This window comes from Ornithorhynchus anatinus, chromosome 17, assembly GCF_004115215.2.
Source record: "Ornithorhynchus anatinus isolate Pmale09 chromosome 17, mOrnAna1.pri.v4, whole genome shotgun sequence".
In the NCBI taxonomy this organism is placed as follows: domain Eukaryota; kingdom Metazoa; phylum Chordata; class Mammalia; order Monotremata; family Ornithorhynchidae; genus Ornithorhynchus; species Ornithorhynchus anatinus.
In genome coordinates, this window is record NC_041744.1 from 5,455,617 (window position 1) to 5,469,008 (window position 13,392).

The window sequence follows — 13,392 nt, forward strand, 5'->3', positions numbered from 1 at the left end:
CGGTAAGGGGGATCCGGGATCCCGGGGGAGCCGGTAAGGAGGATCCCGGGGGCGACGGGAGGTCGGGGCCGGTGGAGCGGGAAGGGGCGGGAAGGCGGGGGCCCGGGCCGGACACGTGCGGCCGGTCTCCATCCCGGCCCCGCCGGCGCCGCCCCCTCGCCGACCCCGGAGGGAGGGACCCCCCCCAGGAGGGACCCCCCCCCCCAGGGACCCCGCCCCCCCGCCCCAGAACTGTGGGCTTGCTAAGGGGTGGGCGGCCGGGCCGGGGCCGGGGCCGGAGCCCCCCGGGAAGAGGCAGCGGCGGCCGCCGCCTCCTCTCGAGACCAAACGCAGCCGCTTCTGGGGAGGGTCGCGGCGGACCCTTCACCCTCCCCCGGACCCCCGCCCCCTCCCCGGGAGCAATCCGCCGCCCCGCCCCCTTCTCTGCCCCCCGGCCCGGCCCGGCCCGGCCCGGCTCCCCGTCCCCCCGTCCCCCCGTCCCCCCGTCCCCCGTCCCCCCGTCCCCTCGTCCCCCTCCTCCTTCTGAGGGACGCCCGGGCCCCTTCATCCCCTGCCGGTCCCGCCGCCCCCCACCCACCTCCACACTCTGCGCAGCGCGGTGACTCAGCCGCGGCCGCCAAGCGGGGAGGGGGCGGGGGACGGCAGGACGCGGCCCCCGAGGACCACCCCCTCCCCTTTTTTCCACTCCTCTCCTCTCCCCCTTTCCCCTCTCCCCCTCTCTCCTTCTCCCCCTCCCCTCCCCGGGGACTGCAGACCGTCCAACAGCCCCCCGCCCCCTCTCCATCCCCCATCTCCCCCCGCCCCCTTCCATCCCCCCTCCATCGCCCCCCGCCCCCTCTCCGTCCCCCCCTCCATCGCCCCCCGCCCCCTCTCCGTCCCCCCTCCCCTTCCATCGCCCCCCGCCCCCTCTCCATCCCCTCCATCCCCCTTCCATCCCCCCCTCCATCGCCCCCCGCCCCCTCTCCACCCTCCCCATGCCCCCCTCCCCCCATCCCCTCCATCCCCCCCACGTCGCCCCGGCCCCGTCCCCCTCCGCCGGTCCGGAGCTGTCCGCTCAGCACCGGACGGGACCGGGCCGAGCCTCCGCTAGCCCGGAGCGGCCCCGCCCCCCGCCCCCTTCCCCCCGGAGCCCCCGGAACTGCCCCTCCCCCTGCCGGGGGCTGCAGCCTCCCACGTCACACAGCCTCTGACGTCAGAGGCCGCGTGCTGGTCCTCGCCCCCCTCCTCCCCCCCCCCCAGGAGAGAGGATGGGGCGGGGGCGGGGGCGGGGAGGGAGGGGGGGCGCAGAGCGTTTAGATGCGGGGGCCCGGACGGACCCGGGAGCCTCGGCCCGCCCGCCTAACAGGACGGAGAGGACCGGGACCGGCACCGGGACCGGGAGGATGGGAAGAGGAGAGGGAGAGGAGGAAAGAAGGAGGAGGAGGAGGAGGAGGAGGAGGAGGAGGAGGGGGAGGAGGAGAAGAGGAGGAGGAGGAAGAATGTCGGGATGGTCCCGGCAGCGCGCCGGCACCTTGGCTGTAGACTGCTTTACTGCCCGGGCCGCCCTCAGTAACAGTCTCCAGTCACGGACACCGACGCCCGGCCCCGCCCCCGGAGCCCCCGGAGCCCCCGGAGCCCCCGGGCCCCCCCCGGGCCTCCCCGGACCCCCCCCCCGGACCCCCCCCAGGACCCCCCCGGGCCGCCCCCGCAGCCTCCCGCCCGCTCCCCGCGGACGGCCGGGTCCTCCCCCGGAGCTGTCCGCGGTGCTGATCCCGGCCCGGAGCCCCCCCCCTCCCCCCCGCCCACGCCTCCAGATGGGCCGGATCCCCCCGCTCCCGCTCCCGTTCCCGCTCCGGCTCCCCGGTGGGTCCCCCTCCCCGGTGCCCCGGTCCCCCCCCCCCGCCCCCCCCCGCAGGGCCTGTGACGTCAGGAGGCTCCGGAGCGGCGGCGGCGATGCCGTCTCCCCCCCCCCCCCCCCCCCCCCGCCCCCGCGTCTCCAGGGCAACCGTGGCTTTCGATTGTTACTGTGGGAACCGGGGGTAACAGTCTACAGCCATGGTCGCCCCGCAGCACGCCCACGCCACCACCAGCCCGGGCCACCAACCCCGACCCCCAGCCCCCCAGCTCCGCGGGCCGGGCGCTCCCGGGAGGTCCATCCACCCGCCGCCTGCCGGGCCGCGACGCCTCCGCGACGTCCCCCGGATTTCCGTCCGGGCTCCGGGCTCCTTCGTCCTCGGTGCGGCCCGGCCGGGCGGGGAGCGGGGCACCGACGCCCGGGGCACCGACGCCCGGGGCACCGACCCTCGGGGCACCGACCCCCAGAGCACCGACCCCCCAGGGCACGGGCGCCCAGGGCACCGACGCTCAGAGCACCGATCCCCAGGGCATCGACCCCCAGGGCACAGACGCCCAGGGCATCCACCGCCAGGGCACCGACGCCCAGGGCACGGACCCCCAGGGCCCAGGCGGATCGAAGAGCCCCCCTCCCGCCTGAGGGAAGTCACCCCCAAGGATCTGCAGCCCCCTTCCCCACAGAGTCCTTCGTCGTCGTCCCCCTCCCGCCCCCCACCAGAGACCAGGCCCGAGGCATCCCGGCTTTTCCATGCGCTTCTGTCCTAGCCGCACCCGGGCCGCACGGGAAGCGGCTCCAGGACAAGCTCCGACCTCTTCCCTCCTTGGCACGTCGCCCCCTCCTCCCTGCCGGGGCTCGAGGGCGAGCTGCCTTGCCCCAGTAAGGACAGTTCGGGGTTCGAGTCCCTCCTTCGGGGCCTCCGGGGTCAGGGAGGGGTGGGTGGGCTGCAGGAAGCTTGCCCAGATGGCAACCTCCCTCTCCCGAGGGGCTGGGATCGCCCCCCACCCCCCGACCTCTCTTTCGGGGAGCTGGGGGATTCCTCCTTCGCTCTTCAATCCCCTCGGGGGCCGAAGAGACCCACCCCGTCCGGTGAGTGTTCATTGCCGTACTGCACTTTCCCAAGCGCTTAGTACAGGGCCCCGCACGCCGTAAGCGCTCGATAGAGGCCATCGAATGACTGGACGGATGAATGGACTGCAAGCTCAGAAGGAGGCTCGGGCTGGGAGGCGATGCGGGGGAGGGGGGCGTCTCCCCCGCTGCTCCAGAGGTGAGTGAGAGAAACAAGGTGAGACGGGAATCTGGGAGTGATTCAGTGAGGGCTGAATCAAGGTGGGAAGACAGTGAAAATCCCTTAGGTCGTTGGGTCTAATTTATTTCACCCTGGCTGTAAACTCTTTTAAGGGCAGGGATCGTGTCTTCCAACTAGTGCACCGTCCAGCCCTCGGTACAGGACTCTACACAATAGGAGTTCAATAAACACCACAGAAAGCGGCGTGGCCTAGTGGAGTCTGGGCCTGGGAGTCAGAGGACCTGGGTTCTAATCCCCGCTCTGCCACTTGCGTACTGTGTGATCTTAAGGAAGTCATTTAACCTCTCTGCGCCTCAGTTTCCTCATCTGTAAAATGGGAATTCAACACCTCCCCTCCCACTTTAGACTGCGAGCCCCTCGAGGTCAGGAAACCTAATCGACCTCATTGATTTGTATTTGCCTCAGTGTTTAAGCCCCTCTTTTCCTCAGCCTCCCCCTTTCCTCCCCTCCTCATCGCCCCTTTGCTCTGTACACCCGCGCCCCCCCTGCCCCCCAATACTTATGTATGTGTCTATAATTCTATTTATCTCTATTGATGCCTGTTTACTTCTTTTGATGCGTGTATATATCTATAATTCTATTTATATTGATGCTACTGATGCCTGTTTTCTTGTTTTGATGCCTGTCTCCCCCCTTCTAGACTGTAAGCCCGTTGTGGGTAGGGATTGTCTTTCTTTACTGCTGAATTGTACTTTCCAAGCGCTTAGTACAGTGCCTTGCATACAGTGAGCGCTCAATATATACGACCGAATGACCGCTTTAAACAGTGCTTAACACCTAGCAAGCGCTCAACCAACAAAGGTTAATGAATGTTCAGATCCTTTCTACTTGCGTATCAGTATTCTAGAGCCTGGAAGAAACATCAGAATGACAGGGAGGCAGGGGGGATAGCCAGGAAGGAAACTTCAAGCAGGAGTGGGATTTTAATGCTAACTGTGGTATTTGTTAAGCAATTACTATGTGCCAAACGCTGTACTAAGTGCCGGGGTACATACGAGGTAATCCATTCCCCACACTGGGCTCACTAATCTAGCTAGGAGGGAGAACAGTTATTCAATCCCTATTTTGCAGACGAGGTAACTGAGAAACAGAGAAGTTCAGTGACTGGCCCAAGGTCACTCAGCAGGTAAGTGGCAGAGCTGGGATTAGCGCTCAGGTCCTCTGACTCCCAGGCCCGTGCTTTTTCCACTAGGCCATGTTTTAGTAGGATTTTGAAAGAGGGGAGGGAAGTGTCCTGGTGAAGTGGGGGGTGGAGGGGAGTGTGGGGGGCAGTTGGTATGAATCCGGCTTCAGGATGATGGAGAGTTGAGGAGCAGGAAGGTTGATGAAGTGTCCTTGTCTGGAAGTTTTGCTTCTGCCCAGTCTTACCATGGAGGAGAGGCAACTTTTTTTTTTTATATATATTCCAGGAACTGCATAAAGCATCGGAATAGTTACAAAGTAATCGGGTTGGACACCGTCTCTATCCCACATAGGGCTCTCGGTCTTAATCCCCCATTTACAGATGAGAGAACTGAGGCACAGAGTAGTGAAGTGACTTGCCCAAGGTCACACAGCAAACAAATGGTAGAGCAGGGATTAAAACCTAAATCCTCTAACTCCCAGGTGTGGGCTCTTTCCACCAGGCCACGCTGCTTCTCTTCGACTTCCTTGGAATAAAATCCTGGAGCCCAGAACTGAACTGCCTACGGGAAGGAGGTTTCCACCCCGGAAGGAACCCGGAGGCCCTTGGGGTTGGAGAGGCGGGAGAACTGAGTCTTGAAAAGGCAGTGTGATAGGGGCAAGGGTATGGATCAGGGAGGCAGGAGACCTGGGTTCTAATGCCTGACTCTGTACTAGCCTACCAATGGGATTTAAGCAAAGTCACTTTGCTTCTCCGGGCCTATCGCCTCATCTGCAAAATGGGGATAAGCAAAACTCTACCTGCCTTACAGGATTATGGGTAGAGTCAAATGAGCTCACAGGTCACACCTGAGAGCGTGGAAAGGTCAATTATAAGGTGGGGATGAGCTGGTGGAGAGATTGGCTGTTGGGGTAGAAGAGGAAGGAAGGAGCGTGTCATCCATACCAGGGGGAGAGGGCTGTGCCAAGGAGAATCACCTGGATTTAAACTGCGTTTAGAAACAACTTGGAATGGATCTGGACTAGAACTTTTCCCCTGCTCTTTCTACCCTTCCTCCTGCTGGCTCTTGCTCCAGGATTTTATTCCTCCTAGGCCTCATTACTCTCCTTCTGCCTCCCCCCTCCCCGGTTCCTTCCCTCCTTTGTCCTCAGGTCCGGAATGCATCTGATCTCGGAGCTCGCTTTTCTGATCTGAAGGCAGGGCTGTGTCCCAACGTTCAGCTGATTGACCGCTCAACTCATCTCCGCGCCTTTGCAGCCGGGACTCCAAGAAAGCTGCTCCTTCACTACCGGAGAGGTGAAGGAAGCGGGGTGGGGGGAATGTGCTTTTCTGGCTCGGAGCTACCACGTCCTTAACCGGGGGCCTCTGATTCTGCTGTAGTGAGGCTTAGTGTCCCAAGGTGAGCCCAGCTGGGAGGGAGAGGCTACAGCCCTTAAACTCCCTGACCAGGTTTTTGAAAAGCAGCATGGAGTAGTGGATAGAGCCCGGGCCTGGGAGTCAAAAGGTCTTGAGTTCTAATTCCTGCTCCACCACTTGTCTGCTGGGTGACTGGGCAAATCGTTTGACTTCTCTTTGCCTTAGTTACCTTCATCTGTAAATCGGGGATTGAGACTGTGACCCTCTTGTGGGATAGGGGCTGTGTCCAACCAGATTTGCTTATATCCACCCCAGGGTTTAGTACATTGCCTGGCACATAGTAAGTGCTTAATGATTATCACTGTTAAACCAAGAAGTAGTCCCCCGAAAGCATATGGAAATAATAATGACGGAATTCGTTAAGCGCTTCCTAAGTGCCAAGTACTGTTCTAGGCGCTGCCTCAGTGAGGGCCTGGTGGGGTGGAGACCACACACATCAGCAGTTCCCCTTTTTTCCTAAGGATGCTGTGGGGAGAAGGCCCAAGGTAGCTCCCTGCCCCTGGGGCTCCTAGTGGGAACTTAAGGCTCTCTCTGTCCATCTCCCGGGTCTCGGGGCCGGTGGGGCTGCTTGCTACTCCCGGCTGTGGCTCCGTCTTGCTGTGGGAGGGAGGGCTGAACCCGTTGACAAAAGGGAATGGAAAGCCACTGGTGGAGGTGGAATAAGAGTGGAGAGACTTGGAAGGGGGCCTCGGAGGCCTCAATGCAAGAAGGGGGTGTATTTGTGTGTTTGCGGGTGTGTCTTCAAAAAGAAGACACCTCTTCACCTTCCTTTCCCCCTCCAATCTCAACCCATCAGCTCCTCTCCCTTGAGGGTCTGCAGGACCCCTGGCACATAGCGAGTGCTTACTAAATACCATTATTAATAACAGCTGTGGGATTAAGTGCTTACTGTGTGCTAGTCGCTGTTCTAAGCGCTGGGGCGGATGCAAGCTAATTGGGTTGGACTCAGTCCCCGTCTCATGAGGGGCTTACAGTTTCAGTCTCCATTTTACAGATGGAATAGCTGAGGCCCAGAGAAGTGAAGTGACTTTCCCAAGGTCGTACAGCAGACAAGTGGTGGAGTAGGGATTAGAATCGATGATCTTCCAGGCGCGTGCTAAATCCCAACGTTTGGTCCAACGGAGCAGCTCCAGCCACTGAGTCACTTGTTTTCTCAACGAGGTCCCTGCCTGACCTCCGTGAACTGTTTCCCTCTCTGGAAAGTGGCAGTGCCCCCTCGAATCAGCCCGCCCGGCCACGGGGCGCTAGATAATAACTGTGGTATTTGTTGAACGCTTACTATTTACCAAGTACTGTACTAAGCGCAGGGGTAGATACAAGTTTATCAGATTGGTCACAGTCCCTGTCTCTCACAGTCTCACTCCCCATTTTACAGATGGTAAACTGAGGTAACCGAGGCCCAGTGAAGCGATGTAGGGAGGGAGGAGGGGGAGGTGGCCGGGTGGAAGTGGGTGGTCCCTCCTCCCTGCCAAACGAGAGATCCACTGTTCACCAGTGAGTAGTTTCCACTCAACTCCGAGTTCCCAGCTCATCCAAGGAAGCCATTCAATTGTATTTATTGTGCGCTTACTATGTGCAGAGCACTGTACTAAGCGCTTGGAATGTACAAATCGGTAACAGATAGAGACCGTCCCTGCCCTCTGACAGGCTTACAGTCTAATCGGAGGAGACAGACAGACAAGAACAATGGCAATAAATAGAATCGAGGGGAAGAGCATCTCATTTAAACAACAGCAAATAAACAGAATCAGGGTGACGTACATCTCATTAACAAAATAAATAGGGTAATGAAGATATATACAGTTGAATAACCTCTGACTCCCAAGCCCGGGCTCTTTCCACTGAGCTACGCTGCTTCTCTAACATAACATTCATTCATTCAATAGTATTTATTGAGCGCTTACTATGTGCAGAGCACTGTACTAAGCGCTTGGAATGAACAAGTCGGCAACAGACAGAGACGGTCCCTGCCGTTTGACGGGCTTACGGTCTGATCGGGGGAGACGGACAGACGAGAACGATGGCAATAAATAGAGTCAAGGGGAAGAACATCTCGTAAAAACAATGGCGACTAAATAGAATCGAGGCGATGTACATTTCATTAACATTAAACCGGCAAACCCAACCCTCCAACCCAGGGCGTCACCTTCAGAGGAGGCTCAGCTCGGTTCTTCAGGGTGGGCGTCGGGGGCAGCACCTGCAGAGAGAGACGCTCATCACCCCCAGAACCACCAATTCTTCTCCCCTCCATGTGGTTCTATTCCCCCCAACCCCCATCCCCGCCACCCCCCACCCGAATGTTGCCTCTTCAATAGGAAAAGTGGGAAAAATTAACCAGGTGGGGGTTTTTTAATGGTATTTCATTCAGTAGTATTTATTGAGCGCTTACTATGTGCAGAGCACCGTACTGAGCGCTTGGAATGGACACTTCAGCGACAGATAGAGACAATCCCTGCCCAATAACGGGCTTGTTAAGCGCTGACTATGAACCAGGCGCCATACTAAGCGTTGGGGCAGTTAGGAGATAATCAGGTTGGACACATTCCCCGTCCCACGTGCGGTTCACAGTCTTAATCCCCATTTTCCGGATGAGGTGAGTGAAGCCCAGAGAAGTGAAGTGACTTGCCCAAGGTCACACAGCAGACAAGTAGTGCAGCAGGGATTAGAGCCCAGGTCCTTCCGACTCCCAGGTTCGTGTTCTATCCACTTAGGCCACGCTACTTCTCCATCTTGTCTCAAGGCAAATGGCCAAAGCAGTCCCAGCCTTTCAGTATTTATTGAGCGCCTGCTATGAGCAGAGCACTGTACTGTGTGCACTTGGGAGAGTCCAATACGACGGAGTTGGCAGATGTGTTCCCTGCCCAGGAGGAGCTTTACAGTGTAGAGGTGGAGACTGACATTATTGGACATGAATACTTTATAATATATAATTTAAAGATATGTACACATCTTTGAGAACACCCGACTGGTTGTGTAGCGATGAGGCATTGCTTCTTTGGGTGGGGCTGCCACTTCCCTCGCGAGTCGGAAGATCTGGGTTTTAATCCCAGTTCTGCCCCTTGCCGGCTACTGTGTGACCTGGGGCAAGTCCCTTGACGTCTCTGTGCCCGTTCCCTCATTTGTAAACTGGAGATCAAATACCCTCCCTTCTCCCTTCTGTTTAGACTGTGAGCCCCATATGGTGCAGGAATTGTCTGATTTGATTTCCTCGTATCTATCCTGGAGTTTAGAACGGTGTTTGGCTCATAATGAGCACTTATCAGATACCACAGTGATTATTATTGGTGCCCCGGTGATGTTTGAATATTCATTCATTCAATAGTATTTATTGAGCGCTTACTATGTGCAGAGCACTGTACTAAGCGCTTGAAATGTACAATTCGGCAACAGATAGAGACAATCCCTGCCCACTGACGGGCTTACGGTCTAGTATGTTAGTAGCTCAGTTCCTTCATATCGCACCAAGTGAAAAGCAGCATGGCCTAAGGGTGGAGCATTGGTCTGGGAGTCAGAAGGACCTGGCTTCTAATCCCGCCTCGGCCACTTGTCTGCTTTGTGACCTTGGGCAAGTCGCTTTACTTCTCTGTCCTTCGGTTACCTCATCTGTAAAATGGGTATTAAGGCGGTGAGCCTCATGCGGGACAGGGACTGTGTCCAACCTGATTTGCTTAGTATCCACCCCAGTACTTAATAGAGTGCCTGGCACAATAATTGGCACTTGATACCATAATTATTAGTATCTTTTTTTTACTTCACTTCTCTGTGCCTGTTCCCTCATCTGTAAAATTGGAATTAAGACTGCGAGCCCCACATAGGACACGGACTGTGGCCAACCTGATTAGCTTGTATCTAGAGAAGCAGCGTGGCTCAGTGGAAAGAGCACGGGCTTTGGAGTCAGGGCTCATGAGTTCGAATCCCAGCTCTGCCACTTGTCGGCTGTGTGACTGTGGGCAAGTCACTTAACTTCTCTGTGCCTCAGTTCCCTCATCTGTAAAATGGGGATTAAGACTGTGAGCCCCACGTGGGACAACCTGATTCCCCTATGTCTACCCCAGCGCTTAGAACAGTGCTCGGCACATAGTAAGCGCTTAACAAATACCAACATTATTATTATTATTATTATTACCCCAGCATTTAGAACTGTGCTTGACACATACCCCAGTGCTGCAAGCCCGTTGTGGACAGGGAATGTGCTGATTGTTCTTTTGTACTCTCCCAAGCGCTTAGTACGGTGCTATGCACACAGTCAGCGCTCAATAAATACCACTGAATGAATGCAGTGCCTGGCACATAGTAAGTGCTTAAAAAAATACCGTATAAAAGGGAGGCACTCAATACGCAATCAGCGAAGCTAATCCCACCATCTCCCCTTCCTCCCCTACACCCCACCGAACTCTGGAATCGCCCCGAAACTTCCCGGGCTGGCAGCGGTGGGGCAGGAAGGTGGATGTGGCAAAGCCCGAGGAGCTGCCCCTCAGATCGATGAACCGCCGGCAAGGGTTTCTGGCCCAAGCTCCAAGCAAGGCCATGGGCCTGCACCTCTTCTAACTTTGGTCCCTCTCCCCACCCCACCTCTGCTTGCATTAGGTGCCGCCATCCGATCCTGCCCTGCGAGGCCCATATCCTGAAGAAATCGCCTTCCGATTGGCTGCAGGTAAAGGGAAAGTGGGAAATAATAATGTTGGTATTTAAGCGCTTACTATGTGCCAAGCACTGTTCTAAGCACTAGGGTAGATACAAGGTAATCAGGTTGTCCCACGTAGGGCTCAGAGTCTTCATCCCCATTTTACAGATGAGGTAACAGGCGCAGGGAAGTGACTTGCCCAAGGTCACACAGCTGACAAGCGGTGGAGCCGGGATTAGAACCCATGACCCCTGATTCCCAAGCCCGAGCTCTTTCCACTGAACCACGCTGGGGAAAGACAGGTTGGCTTGGTTGGGGGACGGGGGAGAGCCTGGAAAAAAGGAATAGGGCAAAGTGGGGGGTGTACTAATCCAGGGAAAGAGAGACTGAGGGGGAATCCGATGGAGGGGCGGGGAGGTAGCGCACATGCCCCAGGAAAGGGCAGCGAGCCAACGGTTTCACAGGAGCTGGGTGTGACTCCACTGAAGCTTGCAACACTACGTGGTAATAATAATAATAATGATGTTGGTATTTAAGTGCTTACTATGTGCCAAGCACTGTTCTAAGCGCTGGGGTAGATACAAGGTAATCGGGTTGTCCCACGTAGGGCTCACAGTCTTCATCCCCATTTTACAGATGAGGTCACAGGCCCAGAGAAGTGAAGTGACTTGCCTAAAGTTACACAGCTGACAAGTGGCGGACCTGGGATTAGAAGCCATGACCCCTGATTCCCAAGCCTGAGCTCTTTCCACTGAACCACGCTGGGGAAATAATAATGTTGGTATTTGTTAAGCACTTCCTATGTGCAGAGCACTGTTCTAAGCGCTGGGGTAGATACTGGGTAATCAGGTCGTCCCACGTGAGGCTCACAGTCTTCAGCCCCATTTGACAGATGAGGAAACTAAGGCACAGAAAAGTTAAGTGACTTGCCCACAGTCACCCAGCTGACAAGCGGTGGCGCCAAGATTAGAACCCATGACCCCGGATTCCCAAGCCCGAGCTCTTGCCACTGAACCACGCTGGGGAAAGACAGGTTGGCTTGGTGGGGGACGGGGGTGAGCCCGGAAAAAGGGAATAGGGCCAAGGGGGGGGGGGGCACTAATCCGGGGAAAGGGAGACTGAGGGGAAATCTGACGGAGGAGGGGCAGGGAGGTAGCGCACACGCCCCAGGAAAGGGCAGCGAGCCAAGGCTCCCACCGGAGCTAGGCGTGACTCCACTGAAGCTTGCAACACAACTACGTGGTAGTGAAAGGGAGACTCGTTTGACCGCTGAAATTTGATCAATGAAGGCAGCCGAACCGGAACGGTCTTGAATGATCCGCGTCGGGCAGCTCCATCGAGGACGCAACCGCGTGAGGAGGCGACAAACCGGGCCGGGCCCCGCTCGGGCCGCTCGGCGCGGCTGGACGACACTGCCCTCTCCTCTCCCGCGGAAACGTAGCCTGCCCAAATGCTCTTCGACGAGCCACGGGAGAGATATGTCACTCTACAACTACTGCTGTGTGTTAAGCGCTTACTATGGGCCAGGCACCGTGGTAAGCGCTGAAGGTAAGCAGGTTGTCCCAGGTGGGGCTCCCAGTCTTCACCCCCATTTTCCAGATGAGGTAACAGAGAAGTGAAGTGACTTGCCCCAAGTCACACAGCTAAGTGGCAGAGCCGGGATTAGAACGCGCATCCTCGGACGCCAGAGCCCATGCTCTCTCGACTAATCCACGCTGCTTCTTCTGGCATTTGTTAAGTGCCTACTCCGTGCCGAACACCGTACTAAGCGCTGGGGTAATAATAATAATAATAATGTTGGTATTTGTTAAGCGCTTACTATGGGCCGAGCACTGTTCTAAGCGCTGGGGTAGACATAGGGGAATCAGGTTGTCCCACATGGGGCTCACAGTCTTAATCCCCATTTTACAGATGAGGGAACTAAGGCACAGAGAAGTTAAGTGACTTGCCCACAGTCACACAGCCAACAAGTGGCAGAGCTGGGATTTAGACACGAGATCATCAGGTCCGCATGGGGCTCACGCTGTTGTAAGAGGGAGGACGGGGATCGAATCCACATTTTACAGGTGAGGTCCCAAAGTAGTGAATTGCCTGAGGTCACCTGGCCGGGACATGGCAGAGGCAGGATAATAATAATAACAATAATGTTATTTATTAAGCGCTATGTGCCGAGCACTGTTCTAAGCGCTGGGGTAGACATAGGGGAATCAGGTTGTCCTACATGGGGCTCACAGTCTTAATCCCCATTTTACAGATGAGGTAACTGAGGCCCAGAGAAGTTAAGTGACTTGCTCACAGTCACACAGCTAAGTGGCTGAGCTGCGATTCGAACTCATGACCTCTGACTCCAAAGCCCGTGCTCTTTCCACTGAGCCACACTGCTTCTCTAGGATTAGAACCCAGGTCTTCTGGCTCCTAGCCCCGTGTTCTCTCCACTAGGCCATGCCGCTTCTCTATCCCAGCCTCGTCTGGGCTAATAATAATAATAATGTTGGTATTTGTTAAGCGCTTACTATGTGCAGAGCACTGTTCTAAGCGCTGGGGTAAACACAGGGGAATCAGGTCGTCCCACGTGGGGCTCACAGTCTTAATCCCCATTTTACAGATGAGGGAACTGAGGCACAGAGAAGTTGTGACTTGCCCACAGTCACACAGCTGACAAGTGGCAGAGCTGGGATTTGAACTCATGAGCCCTGACTCCAAAGCCTGTGCTCTTTCCACTGCGCCACGCTGCTTCTCAGTAAGGGAAGCACGGGGAGTGACGAAGGGAAAGGTTAGACAGCCAAGACCCGACCCTGCTTTCAAGGGTGTTTAGGCCCAGGAGCGGAAACCATGCGAGATTCCACCGGTGAGCGCCTGGGCAGCCACGCCGAGAATCCCGAAAGAAACTTTTTGAAGGGGAGAGGTTGGAACGAGTCCCTGAGAACAGCACCCTGGATCCGGGTAAGTGGAGGGTAGGAGGGCCTCCCTCCCGCTCGGCGTCCCCCCCGTCGTGCCCCCTCCTTACCCCTCGGCCCTGAGAACGGAGCATTAGGCCAAAAAACTGTCGACGTGGGTTTCCTGACCGCTCCCCGTGTCACTGTGAGAAG

General features: G+C 57.0%; 1 long non-coding RNA gene across 2 annotated transcripts; it reads left to right on the top strand.

Moving 5' to 3' along the window:
* Positions 1-2,312: 2,312 nt before the first annotated feature.
* On the top strand, positions 2,313-13,326 carry LOC120638928. Of its 2 annotated transcripts, XR_005660980.1 has the most exons (5): positions 2,313-3,098; positions 5,415-5,559; positions 10,267-10,333; positions 11,593-11,851; positions 13,110-13,326. It is a non-coding gene; the product is annotated as an uncharacterized LOC120638928 (long non-coding RNA). The 2 variants fall into 2 exon arrangements; XR_005660979.1 differs by lacking the exon at positions 2,313-3,098 and having other exon boundaries at positions 4,723-5,559.
* The last annotated feature ends 66 nt before the right edge of the window (positions 13,327-13,392 follow it).